Below are 17,119 nucleotides of genomic sequence, written 5' to 3'. Positions count from 1 at the left end.
AAAAACCGGGGACCCCCCTAATTTATTAAAATTAAAATACTACATGCATTTAAAATTCTCATGCTGCACTGCCACAAAGCGATACTGTCCATTATTTATCCCAATTTCGCATATAAACTACTCCAAAAAATTGTCTGTCTGAAATAAATGTAAACTCTTAAGTGCACCTCATACTGTTTTCTGGAGGAATTGACAGATTGTAAGATTTAGGATTGGGTGAGGGTTTTTAAAAAAATTCTTCTCAAATTATTATTTCACACTAATCGAGGGGTTAAAAATTGTTAGAATTTGAGTTAAGGGTATTTTGAGGTTACTTTGATTAATACGTTGATTCAGGACCAACAAAAAATTTCATTCAGGAGCATATCTTACTTTGTGAAATCACAGCGACCCTATAAGGACGGGGGCTTGGCCGGGGAGAGGAGGGTGGGGATTAGCTGCACTTTAAAAAATAAAGGCACAAAGCTGTCACTGGGGCAGTACTAGGGCTGTGTATCGCCAACAATTTCCCGATACGATACATATCCCGATACGATGCACATCACGATACAAGACTATTTTGAATTACATTTTTTGTTCAGAATTTAGTAACATTATTATTATTATTGTTATTAATATCTGTTTATTGTACATTGAATAAGCAGTGTTGTAACAGTTCATTTATTAGGTTTTGGGTAACATAGAAATGCTTAAAATCCCAGAGTTAGTACTTATGTTTTTTTAACAAAGCAGTTTTACAAAGATAGTGCCTTACTCTAGGCATTATATTTGTCTCTCATTATTCTATATCTATGAATATATCTATAAGCATGCAGTCAGCGTTAATACTATTTAGTAGAAATCAGATTATTAATGTGAATGCTATAGTTTGAAGTAGCTCTGTATCTCTTCTCTAGACGTACACTTTTAACATGCAAATCTTCGTCGTGTTTCTTCTCAAATGCGTTAGTACTGTTTTATAAGAGAGTGGCTAATAAAGCCCTTTGCAGTGGTATAGGCTAAGATATCTGCGCTTTCATACGGAACTCATTGATTTAAATATGCGCGCACACGAGAGAGAGAGAGCGCGCGGGTACGCAGCTCGCTATGCAGACACGCAAACTGAAAGTATACTCCGCTACCTTTAACTCTACGTACTCCACGGGACAAATGCGTCCTTTCCATATGGATCACGGATCAACAGTGATTTGTCACGTTACTTTCAAAAGTGCATCCGAATCGATACAGAAGGTGCTGTATCGATGCGCGCATCGTCAGGCGTCCATGACGATGTATCGTCGTATCGATATTTTGAACACAGCACTAGGCAGTACCCTTTAAAATAATTCCTAATATGTACCATGTATGTACAAATGAAGAGTTTCGTTGCGAAACGAGATAACCACCGTTTTTTAAATTGTTCAGAAATCTCGTTTTTTGGTTGTGGATTCCAATTAATTTCAATGCAACTGCAGTTTGTTTGTATTGATTTAAACCTTCATAACTTAAAAAATACAGCTAAGTAGCACCATAAAACAAAATAATAACATGATAACATAATAATAAACATGTTTTGACAAAAATGTTAAAAAATGGATTTATCTCGTTTTGCAACGAAACTCTTCAAATATGTATCTTTAAACTGCTACTATGTACCTTTGAAGTACTAATATGCACTCTTTGGGTACAAAGGTGTACCTTTTTGAAAGGGTACTGTCCCAGTGACAACCTTTGTACCTTTATTTCTGAGAGTGTAGGGGACCCCCATAATCTTTGACATAATTCAAACATTGGTTAAAAACCATTTAGTTATTTCATTACAAATTTGACCATCTTTCACTTCAAAACCCTCTAAGTGCATGCAACCTTTTTTGGCACTGTAAAAAAATGCAGCAAGAAGTCAAAACAACTTGGTTTCACAAGTCAATTTAAGTTTTGGCTTAAAAAAGTTGGCATAATTTATAAATTAAAGTGGAAATTGTTTAACCTAATTGTTTTACAGTGTACACCCCGTTGTTCATCCAATGCATCTGCTGTGCACTTAGAGGACTTTGCTGAAAAATATGATTACATTTAGCGGATTCTGACAACAAACTGGTATTACTAATTGGCCTGAGGCCGAGATTATATGTATAGTTCACCCAAAAATTAAAAGTCTCTCATAGTGTTACAAACCTACAGGTTTGTTTGATAATTTTTGGGAGAACTATACCTTTAAGCGGATGAAAATATAATACGTGCCGAGAGCATTCGGTTAATATCATCATCTCATTTTTGATGGAGGTGGGTTTAGCATTTTGCATCTAAAGCTCCTCAAATACTCTCCCCCAGTTCAGCATTTCTCTAACTTCCTGGTCAGAGGGTCATTTGTCAGTATTAACACGGATCATGTCAGGAATCAGCCACAGACATCAGGGATAGCACACAGCAGTTGAGTAAATATTGTCTGGAATTGTCTCGGCATATCCATTTCCACACTTAAATCATGCAATGACTGCACTTACTTAAAGGTAAACAAAACGGTGTAAGAGAAGGTAGCGTCTGGTTTTAATTTTAATAACCACAATCACAATTTTAATAAACTTACTTGTATGTTTCTATTATGGTTTCTAACATTTCCTACTTGATGTTAATCCTTTGCATTTGCTTTGTGAATTATAAACCACATTCATTTTTCTGCATTGTAAATATTTTAATGTACCTCTGGTCCCTATTGTCATTCAGCACATTCTAAATCAATACAAAAATATTATTATTGCTTTGCTAAACCTAATTTTTTTTCTTTATGAAGTCATTGGTTGTCTGAACTTGGACTTGAAGCCTTATGATTTAAATGTATTTACAAGCAGATTACAAAGATTGTAGGGCCTCAGTTCCTGTCTGGTTCCTGTCCGAGATCGTGACCCCTCTCTGACATCCTGATCCCGGTTCTCAGCGGCTTTCTCAGCCTGCTGATATCTGCGTTATGTGAGGATGCCTCAAATGTGGTCTTATTTTGGTACATCACTATCAATCAAACTTCTGGATGAGAAGGCCAACTTGACCCTGATGCCCCGGGCTAAGTGAACAAGAATCTCCTATTTTTTCATGCCAGCTGGACTAAAGAGTGTCTTGAAATCGATTCTAAGCTGGAAGCAGGTTGGGAAGTTTCTGTTTTTATAAGCGCCATGTAATGTAGTTAAGTCCTGGCTGTGTACTCTTTAAGATGCATGTGCATGCCAAAATATTATAAAGAAATTAATAAAAGGAAACTTCATGCATTTTGTTTTTGTGTTTAAAACAGGTCTCTAGTCTAGAAGACCTCTTGTGTCTTCCATTATGTGGACAAACAGATAGCTCCGCCTACAAAACATGCTAATGAAATCAACCTTCGATTAGCTCCTATTTTTTTCTGGATATTGAATTAGAATATAAAAATGAATTATAACATAAGACAAGAACAAATATATATTTTAACACAGTTCAAATGTGATATATGTGGTTGAATGGGTTTCTGTGTCATTCTAAACAAAACCTGAATCTAGTTGTTCTCACATTGGCCCAGCAATTATTAACATACCAGAATCTCAACCACAAGCAATAAGGGTTTGGACTTCGTCACACAATAACAGACTCCTGGGACTTATTTATAATGTGTCTTATGCCGCAGAAGGTAAAAAAATGTTCACACTTTCCCAGCAAGTGTTGAAAGTGTCCTGCTTTAAATGGAGTAGCCAGACGGAGCGTTTAAATGGGGTTTTCAACAGGCTTCACTGCGTCTTCACCTCTTGAGTCCTCGCCGTTGATAGCTAAGATGATCTTTAGCATTTTTGTTTTGAACTGGACCGACTCAGATTGATGTCTTGGAGAAAGTCACTAGTTAATTAGAGAGAAGGCTGCGTAATGTCACAGTTCATAGGGGCCCGAGGGGCCGCACTGACTGAGGGGTTTAAAGTTGAAGGAGCGATGAAGGGTGGCAGAAAAGAAATTACACGAACATGGTTGTGTCTTTTACTTGCACTCTATATAATATTTTTACGTCCTTGAATATGATACATTTTGCTTTCTTTAATGGATTGACCATCCCAATTCAGTTTTAAACATTAAACAATCAATCAACCACAATATCATAATTTTAACATAATTTTTGTTTTGAAGGGGTATTTAATGAATTGTATTAAAACAATATTTTTAACTGAGGCAATTTTTTTGTTTCACTAAATATATAGCGCGAATGAGGTGTTTAGCGCGGTAGACGCGGTTCCGCCTCATTCGCACGTCTAGTTCGCGTGAATGTCGCGAATTGAGCATTGCCGAGTTGAAAAATTTGAACTTTGGCAGAAAAACTCGCCACGTTAATCAATCAGGAGCTTGCTCTTGTAGTGACGTGATTACAGAAAGCGAGCGGAGTCACAGAAGGCGACTCCCATGACGTGAATTTCCGCGTGAATGTCTCAATGACTAGAATTTCATGCGCGAATGAAGCGAGTAAACTCAAACTGTTCAAGCGGCAAACTAGGCGCAGTAGATGCGATGCCTCAAACGCCGCTGGTGTGAACCCACGGTTATAAATAAAAATGTAAAAAGCTACAAATATAATATTTAGCCTGATAACCTGTATTAAACCTGCTTTCACGGCTCTGTCTTTTGCCTGCTGTATTTAACTAGTTAATGGATCTAGCCGGAATCATCTGAGTCCTCTATTGGCGTTTTTCCAATTCATAGTATGCTTCACTTTTGGGGGGTTTCCCCTGTTTCTAGTACGTAGCACCTGATACTTTTTAGTACTGTACCCACTTGGTTAAGGTTCCAAGTGAGCTGTACCGATACCAAAACATGATGTGTAAACACTGCAGAGGAAAAGCAAGCCAAGGCCAAGTAAAGCATTGTAAAGAGTCCTACCACGCAGAGGAATAACACCATATGATATATTCTGAAGGCTTTTCTAATCATTAAGCTTTTTTAAAAATATACATATTTTAACCTCTTACGGGAGTTAAGTTAATATTCTTATAAAAGTCAGCTGTATTAAACTATTACATTGGACTATGAAAGGTCTCACTGGTTGTGTCATCTGGTCAAACTGTGTCTATCGCCAGTGGTGTAGTGATGCCTGGAGAAGTGGGTATACTCTTAGTTTTTTTGCCCCCATTTTTTTAAAGCCTCCCAGCAATAGAAAACGCCCTTTGTTATAAACAGCATGTAAATAGTCTTGCAAGTAGATCACCACAACAAAATGGGCTTCCACATTGTCACTTAATTTCTGATGCGTGACTTCTTAGATTAAGGATCATTATGAAATTAAAGCCACAAAGAGGTGCAGATTTTTCAGAAAATATGCCTACTGGCTTCACAGACTATAGCAATAGGAAATTTGGGAACACTGATTTGCAACAGATAGTGTAGGCCAGAGTATGCCAACATTTTTAAACAGATTCCTTGTCAGTGCAGTTTTGACATACACTGTTAGACATTTTCAAGGATTTTTACAGTAACCTACTGGCAACACTGTTGCCAGTAGGCTACTGTAAATAAGATTTAAAGTACTAAACTGTATTTCCATTTTACAGTATCTAAATGCTACTGTAAATGTGTAATACAGTGTGCTACCGTAAAAAACCCAGGTTTACAGTATACTACTGTATACTATACTACTATTCTTTTTATTTTTTTATACATTCATTTTATTATATTTATATTAGCTATAATTTTTAGATAAAATTAATTTTTAAATTTTAACCTTCAGATACTGCTAACATTTAATTCAAAGAGACAATTTCAAATATTGAAGCCTTTATTTAAAACAATACAAATACTTTGAGAAGTTGTGTGAAATTACATTTAAAACATACACATTTCAAATCATTTGCAGTAATACATTTAAAATAACACAAATTATAAACATACATACGTACAACACTGATTGCAGGTTTAGTTAATCCAAAAATTATAATTTTATAAATTTAAACAATGATTTTCTTTGGTTTTCCAGTTACAATGGGAGTAGACTGTGACCGCATTATAAAATGGCTCCAAATTATACGTGCTATATATTTCAAGTGTCCTAAAGACATACAAAAAGACGTAATGAAAATATAATCCATATAATCAATTTTGACCCGTCATTTCTCTAAATGAGTAATGCAAGTAAACAGCTGTACCTGATGGATAGGATGCTCACAGTCAAGTTTACTGTCAAGTCTGCAACAACCAGGATATGCCAACAAAATATACACATCAGGAAGAAAGTGTAAATGCAGTATTTGGAGAGTCTTTGGCATAGATAGGACTTCACACGCAATCATGTATGCTTTTAGACGACTTTAAATATATGTCAAGTTACATGGAGTGATGCTATAATGATTTGGTGTTATACAATTTGCATTCTACTTTTGAAGCTAGAGAGGTGATCATGATCCACTACCACCGTAGTCAGAAAACCCAAAACACCACACCATCAGCATCATATTAGCAAAATAAAAAATTTTGTGACCCTTTTATTTAGTCTAGTTAGGTTCTCTTAAAATAGAACTGGTTTAAAATGAAACAATGACTGTCTGTCTTTACATTTATCTTCACATTTACAGAAAAAGGCAAATAACATACAGTGCAATGCAAAGTATATAATTTTTATCAGCATGTGCATTCCCTGGTTCGAACCCATGACGTTTTATTATGCTAACAATGCTCAACCACAGAGAAAGGTTCTAAGAACGTTCCTTCAAAGTTCCCAATAACGTTATGAATGTTTTTGCTTGTAATGATAAAAAACATAACATTCTATTATTTAAAAGCTGTTGTAAAACATTATTTCTTAATGTTCTGTAAAAATATTGCATATAAACATTCATAAAATATACTAAACAGGTGTTTTAAACATTGTGAGAACATTTAAACATGACATTGTCTGAAAATAAAATGTAACATTCCTCTAACATTCGCACAATCAAGAAACATTCCTAAACAATTTAAAAAACTGGACACTTTTATGTTGGCTTAACATTATTGGGACCTTTGGGAACGTTTTAGAACTTAGAACTAGAACTTAGAACTAGAGGAGATATACTCTTTAGCCTTTACTTACAGTAAATACAGTAAATGTACTTACCAACTTACAGTTCTGAATGCACATCAAAATGAATTGTCATAAGAAAAAATACAGTAGCTTCAAAAAAATACCATACTTCTGGTATAAAATAACCAGTCTTGTTATAAAATAATCCTCTGAGTCCTGTAAGCAAAAGAAAGATGGTCTTAATTATTTTGAACCACAGTTTATTACAGTACTGTATGTTAGGTTTGTTACTTAGTTAATTAGGGAGAACTAACTAACCCATATATGCAGCACATACTGTATCATATTGAGAAGTGTCTCACCTAATACAAGTTGTTTCACTCAAACTCAGTGAGGTGGTGAAGAAAGGATGGAGATACTCTGTTGTCCTCTTCATCCTCACTTGTCTCTCATTCCAGTTCTTGCAGTGTATTTTGTTACATCCTCCTTAATTTATCCTCCCAAATAATTTTAGACGGCAGAATAAATGCAGGGGGAAAAGGACATATTTAACACATTTAATAGATGATGCTAAACACTCATATTTTCCAGTAAATATTGTTTTTAAATGATAACTAGACTAGATGTACTGTACTCAAATCACTGCACCATTGCCACAGGTCTGTGTGTTATAACACTGGGACTTGCTATTCTGATTGAGGCTGAATATTTACTGTACAGCTACCTTGGCCTCAAAAGCAATTTAATACAAAACAAAAACACATTTAAAAACCTTATTTTATGCAAACGAGGTTTCAGCCTTTATGTTTAAACATATTCACATTTAAAATATAATGTTTTTCCGATTGGCCACCCCACACACATAACATACGCTCATACGTTGAAGTCGTTTGTAAAACTAAATGTAAAGCAAACTCTTATTATGTTCAGACGGGACTTTCTAAATGCTTAACGTAGTTTAACAAATTTGAAAGATAAAATTCATTTATACGCCTTATTAATAACGCATAATTTATGTAACAGGTAAATGGATGAGCGGATGAGAATATAAACACAACGTGGTAACTTACACATTAAGAGTTTTCCTCCCAGCAACATGTAATTTAGGGTACTTTCTTAAATATGCTTTTTTATTAATAAATTATTCTCTCAGGTAACGTTATACACGAAATCTAATCTTTACATATCATTGACTTATACATTAGGCTACGTTAAGCATTTCTTCATAATAGTTTTATAAAAGGAAAACACTAGCGTGTAGATTAACGCACCGCGCGTGCTCGTAGGCGTGCATACACATAGCATGCCTCCGGTTAACGGTTTTAAAATGTCCCGTTCTGGTAAACAACCTGACAACCGCGGGTCTGATAATAAATAACTTACAGAGATTATTTTACCTTGCTGGTCTTTTTTCATTCTCTCCTCTCGGATATCTCCAACTGAAAAGCGCCGTTGTCTCAGGGAAAGGCTTGTTTGAAAACTCCGTCAGTGTATGTGCACACCTGAAATCCTTCCTCTGAACACCTGTGCTGCTACATGGTTCCTTAGCTAAAATATGTCAACGCCTGTGTGTATGCAATTATCAAAAATTATGATTTCGAGAAAAATAAAATAAGGATTTGTGTGAATAAGGAAAATACCGCCAAAAGATTGTTAGAAAATATACAGTAGCATACAGCAATTTTCAAAAATACAGTTAATTACTGTATATGATGTATGATGTCACAGAAAATTCCCAAAATGCAACGCGAATTACAGGTATGTACTGTATAAATAGTTTACAGTATTATACTGGGTGATATACAGTAAATAACTGTAAAAATTACAGAAATGTCTAACAGTGTACAGTGATGGTTGAAGTCTTCGTTGGACACTGTAGCGAGGCAGGCTGCATCTCTGTCGGCATCGTCTCTGACTTGGGGTGTGGGAGACGGATGGAGCAGACGAGGGCGCTTGGCCATTGTTAGCTGAGCTGTTGGCTAACAACACTGATGTTGATTACTATCGTTAGCTTGAACTGCTAGCTAAAAATGGGTAGCATTGCGAGGTTGTTTGTAAATCTGGAAAAAGTTTCAGTAGTTCCCTTATTGATGATGGCAGGCACTGAACTAGGTAGTGATTGACCATTCTCTAATTCAATTGCATTGGGCATTGTCAGATTGACGGCAACCTAGCCCAATGGCGTTTAGGCGAATCATATTTCAAAGGAATCCGGAGCCTCGCTCCTCCTATCTTATCGCATAAGTAACTTAATAAGTATTACTTAATGTTTTTATTCACGTGGGTTTATTCACATCATGTGATTGTATTAGTTACAAGAGAAGTGGAAATATGCCGTATACCTGCGTATACCCAGCACTAAATCACTGTTTAGAAGTGGGTATACGCCAATCCGACTGAAAAAGAAAAGGGTATACGCCGTATACCTGCGTATATCCTGGACTACAGCACTGTCTATCGCAAACTGTCAGGAATTAATGCCAACTATCCAAGAGCACACATTAATCCACTGTATGAGCGTAATAGATCTATTTTGAGAAAGGCTGAATGAACTGCCACACATATAGTCCAAATGTTGTTATGTAATGTTATTTGAAGGTCAACTAAATGCTTGGCCAGTTTGCTCATAGTTCATATTCAGGTTTGTTAAAATTGATTTTAATTCTGGTTGTTTAGGGTCTCACATACGGTACACCTCTGATCTAAATGTAGGCCTAATAATAATTAAGTGATTGAAAAAAGGAACATACAATTGAGTGTTGACAACAAAGTTTGCGTGATTGACACCTCAAATGCTGTGAATTGTTAATGAGAGTTATCTGTTTTTGAGTGATTAGACTCAAAAACATGGAGGCGTCATTGTTAGCCTGGTAATACCATCCTCTGCTATTTTGCTTCGCTTCATAGACAGAGTCTGGCTGGGCATAATTGACAATCGTTTTCCTTCTCGTGGGAGGGGCTTGACTGAAGTTTAAAATCATTGGTCTAAATGTAAGCCAATCACACATAACATTTGGATATGATGTGCGTTATGCGCCGGCTCAGCCGCATCGAATCTCTGCTGTAAAATACACGTATGATGTGAAAACAAACCCATCGAGCGAAATACCAGAGTTAACATGGCTATAAACGACTTTTGCAGATTATGTAAAGTAAATCGGGCCAGAGCTAGTTGAACACTATCCTTACGGTGTCTTTCCACTCACGTCTAACGGGAGGAACGCCCCTCTCTCCTCTCAAACTCTTCCACCAGACCACCATAACCACATGTAAATGAAATCTTCCTACCTTATTTTCTGGTTAATCAGTAATGTCACCAAAGAATGCTTGCCCATGCATCCTCCACCATTAACTGTGAACAATATAATTCCCTTCCATGATTTCTTGATCGTTGTGCACGTCAAGCTGTGCTGCACACAGTTTCTCGCTGACGATCGGTAAAGTTGATAAATTAAACTTTTCCAAAAACTTGTCGGGAGTAAGGCAACAACATAATCTCCATTCAAAATGTTTAACAAACACTTTTCTTGTTCGGGTTTAAGTTGGCAAGTGCCGGTTCTCCACAACAGAGCAAATAGCTTTCTGTGTCTCCATGTCCACTACAAACTACAACCGTGATTCGGCGCTTAGCGTCTACGTCACGGCTCTCAGCCCGCCCTCTGTTCGTGATTTGTCGGCCGTCTCGATGCCGGAGGAAAAAGGTTTGAATGGGAGGTATTTCAGACTGAGTACAGAAGCGTAATGAAATTTAGCGGAAGTACGAAGTCTGACGTAGTCAGGCTACGTCATTGTGACATGCCCCACAGATTTTTGAGCTAAGTGGATTTTGCATGCAACCTTAAAAGAAAACAATATTTTACTATGTCCTTACCTCAACTTAGATGAATGAATACATACCTATCTTTATTCCATGCATGCACTTAATCTTTGCACAGCGCGTTGTTAATGTGATAGCATTTAGTCTAGCCCCATTCATTTCTTAGGATCCAAACAGGGATGAATTTAGAAGCAACCAAACACTTCCATGTTTTCCCTATTTAAAGACTGTTACATGAGTAGTTACACGAGTAAGTATGGTGCCACAAAATAAAATGTGGCGAATGGTGGTGTTTTCCTTTAAAATCAATGAAGCATCTATCATCTGCTACTTTTATATCCAGAATATTTTCATTTCTTCACTTCTCTGAGATTTTAGCCATTTTAATCGTGCTCTTCATTCTACAGTACTGGTGCCATAATTTATGCATGGTCACGGGCACATTTCTGCTTGCAAAACGCTGTTATCTGATACAATTTAAAACATCATCAGAAGCGCTTACAACATGCACTGTACAAAAATTACTGTTTAATTTTAATAAATAATTTTCTTGTTTTTATATGTAGTTTTCTTGATCAAAAATGTGTTCCTCTAATAATTTGATATAAATAAATGTTTATAGTTCGTAAAATTGTATTATTGCAGTGCAATTCAAATTAAATGTGAAACTAAACATTACGCAGTTATGTTATAAAATGGCACAATTAAGTGGCATTAAACAGTCATGCCATACATAAAAGCAAGTTTCATATATCCATATTTTGATTTTTTTAACTGTCTTTGCACACTTAAAACCTTTGGTGCATGAAACCACTGATTAAACTTATAGGCCTGTATTTATAGAACTGAATAAACAAAACAAATAAAACGAAAAAGTTTTTTATCAAATTTCAGAGACCATGTTTTCAGTGCTGTGCTATCCACATAAATGTTACTGCTCATTTGTGTCTCATTTGTATGAAGGAATTTTAGAAAGTCAATCTGAGATGCAGTCCAAACTTAAATCTAACATAGCAAAGACTTTATTCTTCTGAGATATGAAAGACCAACCTCTAAGGGGGTAACATTTTTCTGTCTTAAACGTCTCATCCTAAATCAGGGGCCACGATTGAGGCCCTTCTCCTGTCTGCAGGCTCCTGGTAACTGAAACTACAGCACAGTTGGACAACACAGCATGATAATTGGAGAATTACAGCTGTTAGTCACACAAAATACACTGCAGTTGTAGGTCGGGGACCTGAAGGTCGGGGCACAGGAAGCCGAAGTGTAATTTAGAGGCAGCTAGTGCCAATTTCATACCCACAACCCCCTCCACAAACTCCACCTGTTAACTAGACCCTTGTCAGGCAAAGACAAAACACTATCAATGAATAATTAATAACAATTCGTTTTCACTATCCTGGCATGTCTCTCGTCATTTCTATTGAGATTAATGAGACCAGGGCTCGTCTGATATATGCTATGAAAGAAGCGTTTAATATGTCACAAAAGCTGTAGCCCGAGTACTTTAGTTTCAAATGCAAAAAAAAAAATTCTTAGCTGATGTCTATACAGAAATTGTGTTCTTAGTAGTGATGTGGCACTCACTGAATAGAAATAACTATTGATTATCATTGTAAAACGATATGGGCCAATAGATTAGCAATGGAAGAGCCCAGATCCAAAACTCTCTGACATGTTTTGTTGTAAATAAAACTCAATTTCTGTCTACAGTATTTCTGAATGGCCTGAGGCCGAGATTAAGTGGATTTGAAGCAAAAATATTTGATAAACGTATAATACTGACAGTTAATATCATTATCCAAAGCTATCTCATGAGAATTCGTACATATTTTACAAGTTGGCTAATTTTTATTAATTTATACGATCACATTTGTAAGTTTTTGTACGATTTGCCTTGACCCCTGTGAGGTATGGGTGCAGGGTAGGGGTTTGGTTTCGTTATTGTTTTTATGTTATTGTTTATTTGTTCTTATGTTTTTGCACGAATAACTTTGTATGAATATATACGAATAGCCAACTCGTAAAATATGTACAAATTCTCGTGAGATCAGGCTGAATTATCCCATTTTTGATGGAAGTGACGATTAGCGGCTTTTGCATCTAAGCTCAATTTTTGTCAAAGAAATCTGGACAACAGGCAAAAATTGACAATTTTTCCAAGGACATCTTTTATATTTAGATTCATGCATCTGCCAGACACTTTTATCCAAAGTTATCCATTGCAAGCCATACATTTTATTAACATGTTTCCTGGGTATCAAACTCATGACCTTTTGCACTGCTTACCCAATGCTCTACCAACCAAGAAGACGTTTCACATGTTGTCACATTCTGTCTGCACTATTTTTATTTGTTGGTTTACGCACACATGCAGATTGACGTTGCTGCAGCGTTGGATGACACTATTGTGCCTTGCTGTTTTTGTGGCACCACATTTTTAAAACTCAGTGTCAAATTAAAACTAGTTCAACTTTAAATTAATTGAAAAATTATATGAATGCATGAGGTGGTGTCCCTATTGTTCAACTGGTTGAGCATTGCGTTAGCAGTGCACACGTTGTGGGTTTGATCTCAGAAAACACACATACTGAAACATAGCTTGCATGTACTATAAGCAGTGTTGCCAAGTCCATGTTTTTTCAGCAAAACTGGGATAATTTTAAATTTCTAATTGTCTGCGTGTTGAAGGTGAAAGGATTTTGTTAATTTGCTGTCCATCATAAAGCATGATGCTCTTATTTATGAAATCAGACAGTGTTTATAACTACTTACATAGACAGTTTCATCGGACACTCGTGCGGTGACGCAATACGCGTCTAGTCCGAACTTTACCTCTACGTTTCATTTTTATTTTGCTAAACTGAAAATAACAAATGTTTTGGTTTCCTAAAAATGTTATGTAAATGTTATATAAATAAACTACTTTAAAGTACTTTGTTGTTATTTTTTCTTAGCGGAGTTTATCGGAAGTTACGTGTTGACCACGTAAGCCGCTTGTTTATGTTGTTGCTGCTTAAACCGTCTATACAGGGATTTTTAAGAAGAAAAAGTAATGCATAAAAGTGAATGTTAATGTATTTTAATTATGGAAATTGCATATTGCAAGTCTTTGCATTTGGCCTAAGGTCATTGGGCTATTTTTGATTTTCTGTAACATAGACCTGGAAACCCCGACTGTAAGTCACTTAGAATAAAATTCTCTACCAAATGCATGAAACATAAATGTAAATTATTAAATACCTAATTTTGCATCTTATTTATTTAAAAATAAAAGGTAAAAAATTGCACTAAATAAACACAATTAGTGTTGCATTATTTCTTTTCTACAGTATATATCACGGTGTATATTTAGCAAGTTTGTGCATGTTTTATTAGCCTCTTATTTATTTAAAAGACAGGTAAAATATTTGCATTAAATAAACACAATTAAGGGGGTCGCACACCGGCCGCGCAGCTCAGCGTCGCGCCACGCAGCACTGAGTCGCGTCTAGGACAACTCGGAAGTATCGTAAACCGGAAGTGCACATTAAATAGCACGAGCTTTGTCAGATAGTGTCTACTTCAAAATGCAAAATATATACGTTAGCAGCCAATGTTAATCGTTAATGATTTGGGACAAATATGATGTTATTTAATGTTAAAATATATGCACTAAATAAACACAATTAGTGTTTCATTATTTCTTTTCTATATTTCATGGTGTGTATTTAGTTAGTTTGGGCATGTTTTACAGATGGACGATCAGTTTTAAGGCCACCTGTTGGGTTTTCCTGTTTTGGAGTAACCTGTCTACTAAGGTCGTGGTGAACAACAAAGCACAATAGTCCACAGGTTAGATGGGGGGTCTTTAAACTTTTACTTTACCAAGAACATCAAATAATCATCAATTTAAAAAAAAACTATTGATACTTTAATCATAAATGCTGAAGTCAACACTATGACTACAGTAGTGACTCCTTTGCAAAAAAACCTCCCAAAAACACTTAAAGTAATGTAAACAGCGTGGTGCTTGGGGAAACCCCCATGGCTCATATGGAAAGTTAATCTAATGCCACCCTTCTAAAGACCCCCTCCCATTCTCTCCCTCTGAAGACCCCCACTTGTACCCCCTACAGGGGCAGAGCACGGTGGGGACAGTCCAGCATGATTAACACCCAGGCGGGAACAGCATGTTGGAACATGTTTCTTCCTGGGCTTATTGTACTGACTACAGACACTGTTCTGGAATCAGTTTCTCGTGACAGTTTGCTAACATATGAGACTCAGCAGAACTGATCTAAGATCAGACAGAAAGGGACGATTCTGAAGGCTGCTTTCTCAGGTCTGTGCTGATGTGATTGGGAAGAGGCTACAACTGTAAGTCCCACAGAACAAGACCTGTCGAAGACCTAATTAGGGTCAAAGATTTGTTTGCAAAGCAACGCAATGTGGTGGACTAATTCAGAATGAGTTCATGAGAAAGTAGGAAGTTTGGAGTTACAACACATTTTGCAATTAAAATACACCTTATCCAAGCAAATTACAGTAATATGCTGTAGTAGAGTTTGCCTTAAGTCCCTATTTACGGCGTGACAGATACTTAAAGCTGCAATTTGTAACTTTTTTTGATAAAAAATTAAACAGGTTGTGACAGCAACCTTACCAATCTTCTTACCACTATTCAAAACCATATAGCTTAAAATAATTAATAATAAGTTTTGCTGGATTTCACAGCAATTTCACACGCAAGTATGTAAAGTAACACGCAATTTTATGTTTTAAACGGAGATGGCGATAGAGAGGCAAAAGATGTGGATTGCAGCCTTACTGGGTGTTCACACCAGACGCGGTATAGGCGGCAAGCGCGGGTGATTTACATGTTAAGTCAATGCAAAGACACGAATAGGCATCCTGCGGCGCATTCCGCGCGAATTCAGCGTTGCCCCAGGAAACATGCGAGTTGAAAGATCTGAACTTTGCCGGATTTCCGAGCCGCATTAACCAATCAGGACCTTGCTGTAGTAGTGACGTGATTACAGGAAGCGAGAGGAGTCTCAGCGGAGTCGCAGAAGCCCCTCCCATGACGCGAATCTTGAATGACTAGAATTTCACTTGCGGCTTCGCGAATGAAGCAAGTAAAATCAAAAGTTCAAGAGTCCAACTATGCGCGAATAGCGCGTTTTTGACGCCTCTACCGCAGCTGGTGTGAACGCACCATGAAAGGGCACCTATGGTCCGATTCACGATTTTACATTTCCTTTGGTGTGTAAGTGTGTGTTAATACATGTTAACAATATGCAAAAGGTACAAACCTCAAAGTAAACGATGAAGCGAGTTATCGTTTCAAACATAAATTTATTTTCTTGGACTACAACAAACACACGGACTGTAGGCAAAAGTTTACTTCCTGGGATCGGTGATGTAGACAAGACCGACATTATCATAATTCCTCCCGCTTCGGACTCAGCATGTAAGTTAACTCCTGTTAGCATTGCATTGTGAGCAAATCTTTCAAACATGGTAAGGAGTGTCAAATTTCCGGCTGACGTCAGAGGTATTCAGGCCAACCACAACATACAGATTAGCTGGCCAATCAGGGACACAACACTATTCAAATCGTACAAAAATTGTACAAAATCAGTGCGTTTCAGGAAGACAGGGATATTTGGAGCTACAAAAATTTCCGGTATGTGAAAAAATGATGTGTTTTTTGAACCATAAACTACGCAAACACATTGTATTATACCAAATACACAAAATAACCTTGTTTTTTAGCAATTACATTTTTCCGAGAATCATTCATTATGATCTGCTCCTCGCAAAGATATTGGTTTTAGAAAATGTTTATAATGTAGGGCATGAAATCTACTTTAATGCCTATTTTTGTAATTTTTTATCATTATTATGACTGGACATTTATCATTAACTGTCTTTGGCATGTTTTTGTTGGTAGGGTAAAGAACTGGGGACTCAAAAGTGTCTATTTACTAAAAAAACGTAATACTTTTGTAATACATAATAAAGCTAGCATTTATGTTTTATTTACCAAACAAACAGCTGTGTCCTGTTTTTTACACTACAATACAACTACATTTTAATGTTCAGGACAAGCACTTAGTCTTCAAGTGTAAATACACCTAGATGTGATGCAATTATTCACTCGCTCACGTGCCACCGTACATGGGACACAAACGCACATAGATATACAGGTTGATATTAAATCTGATACCCAGTGGTGTTTATCCTGCCAGACAGGGCAATGCAAAGCTGTAAAACACATTTAGGTTTAACTACACTTCATTGTTATCCTGTACGAGCCTGTGAGGAAAGCAGCATTAAGCGTGTTT

At 36.6% G+C, this 17,119-nt stretch overlaps 1 long non-coding RNA gene across 1 annotated transcript; it reads right to left on the bottom strand.

Moving 5' to 3' along the window:
* Window positions 1-5,740: 5,740 nt before the first annotated feature.
* Window positions 5,741-8,767, bottom strand: LOC141364183 (uncharacterized). The gene is made up of 3 exons (XR_012369834.1): window positions 8,371-8,767; window positions 7,336-7,470; window positions 5,741-7,189 (listed from the first exon to the last, which is right to left on the bottom strand). It is a non-coding gene; the product is annotated as an uncharacterized lncRNA (long non-coding RNA).
* Between the last annotated feature and the right edge of the window lie 8,352 nt (window positions 8,768-17,119).

Source organism: Misgurnus anguillicaudatus, chromosome 6, assembly GCF_027580225.2.
Source record: "Misgurnus anguillicaudatus chromosome 6, ASM2758022v2, whole genome shotgun sequence".
NCBI classification, from domain to species: domain Eukaryota; kingdom Metazoa; phylum Chordata; class Actinopteri; order Cypriniformes; family Cobitidae; genus Misgurnus; species Misgurnus anguillicaudatus.
Note: the sequence above shows the minus strand (reverse complement) of the source record. Positions and strands in the feature narration are given on the sequence as shown.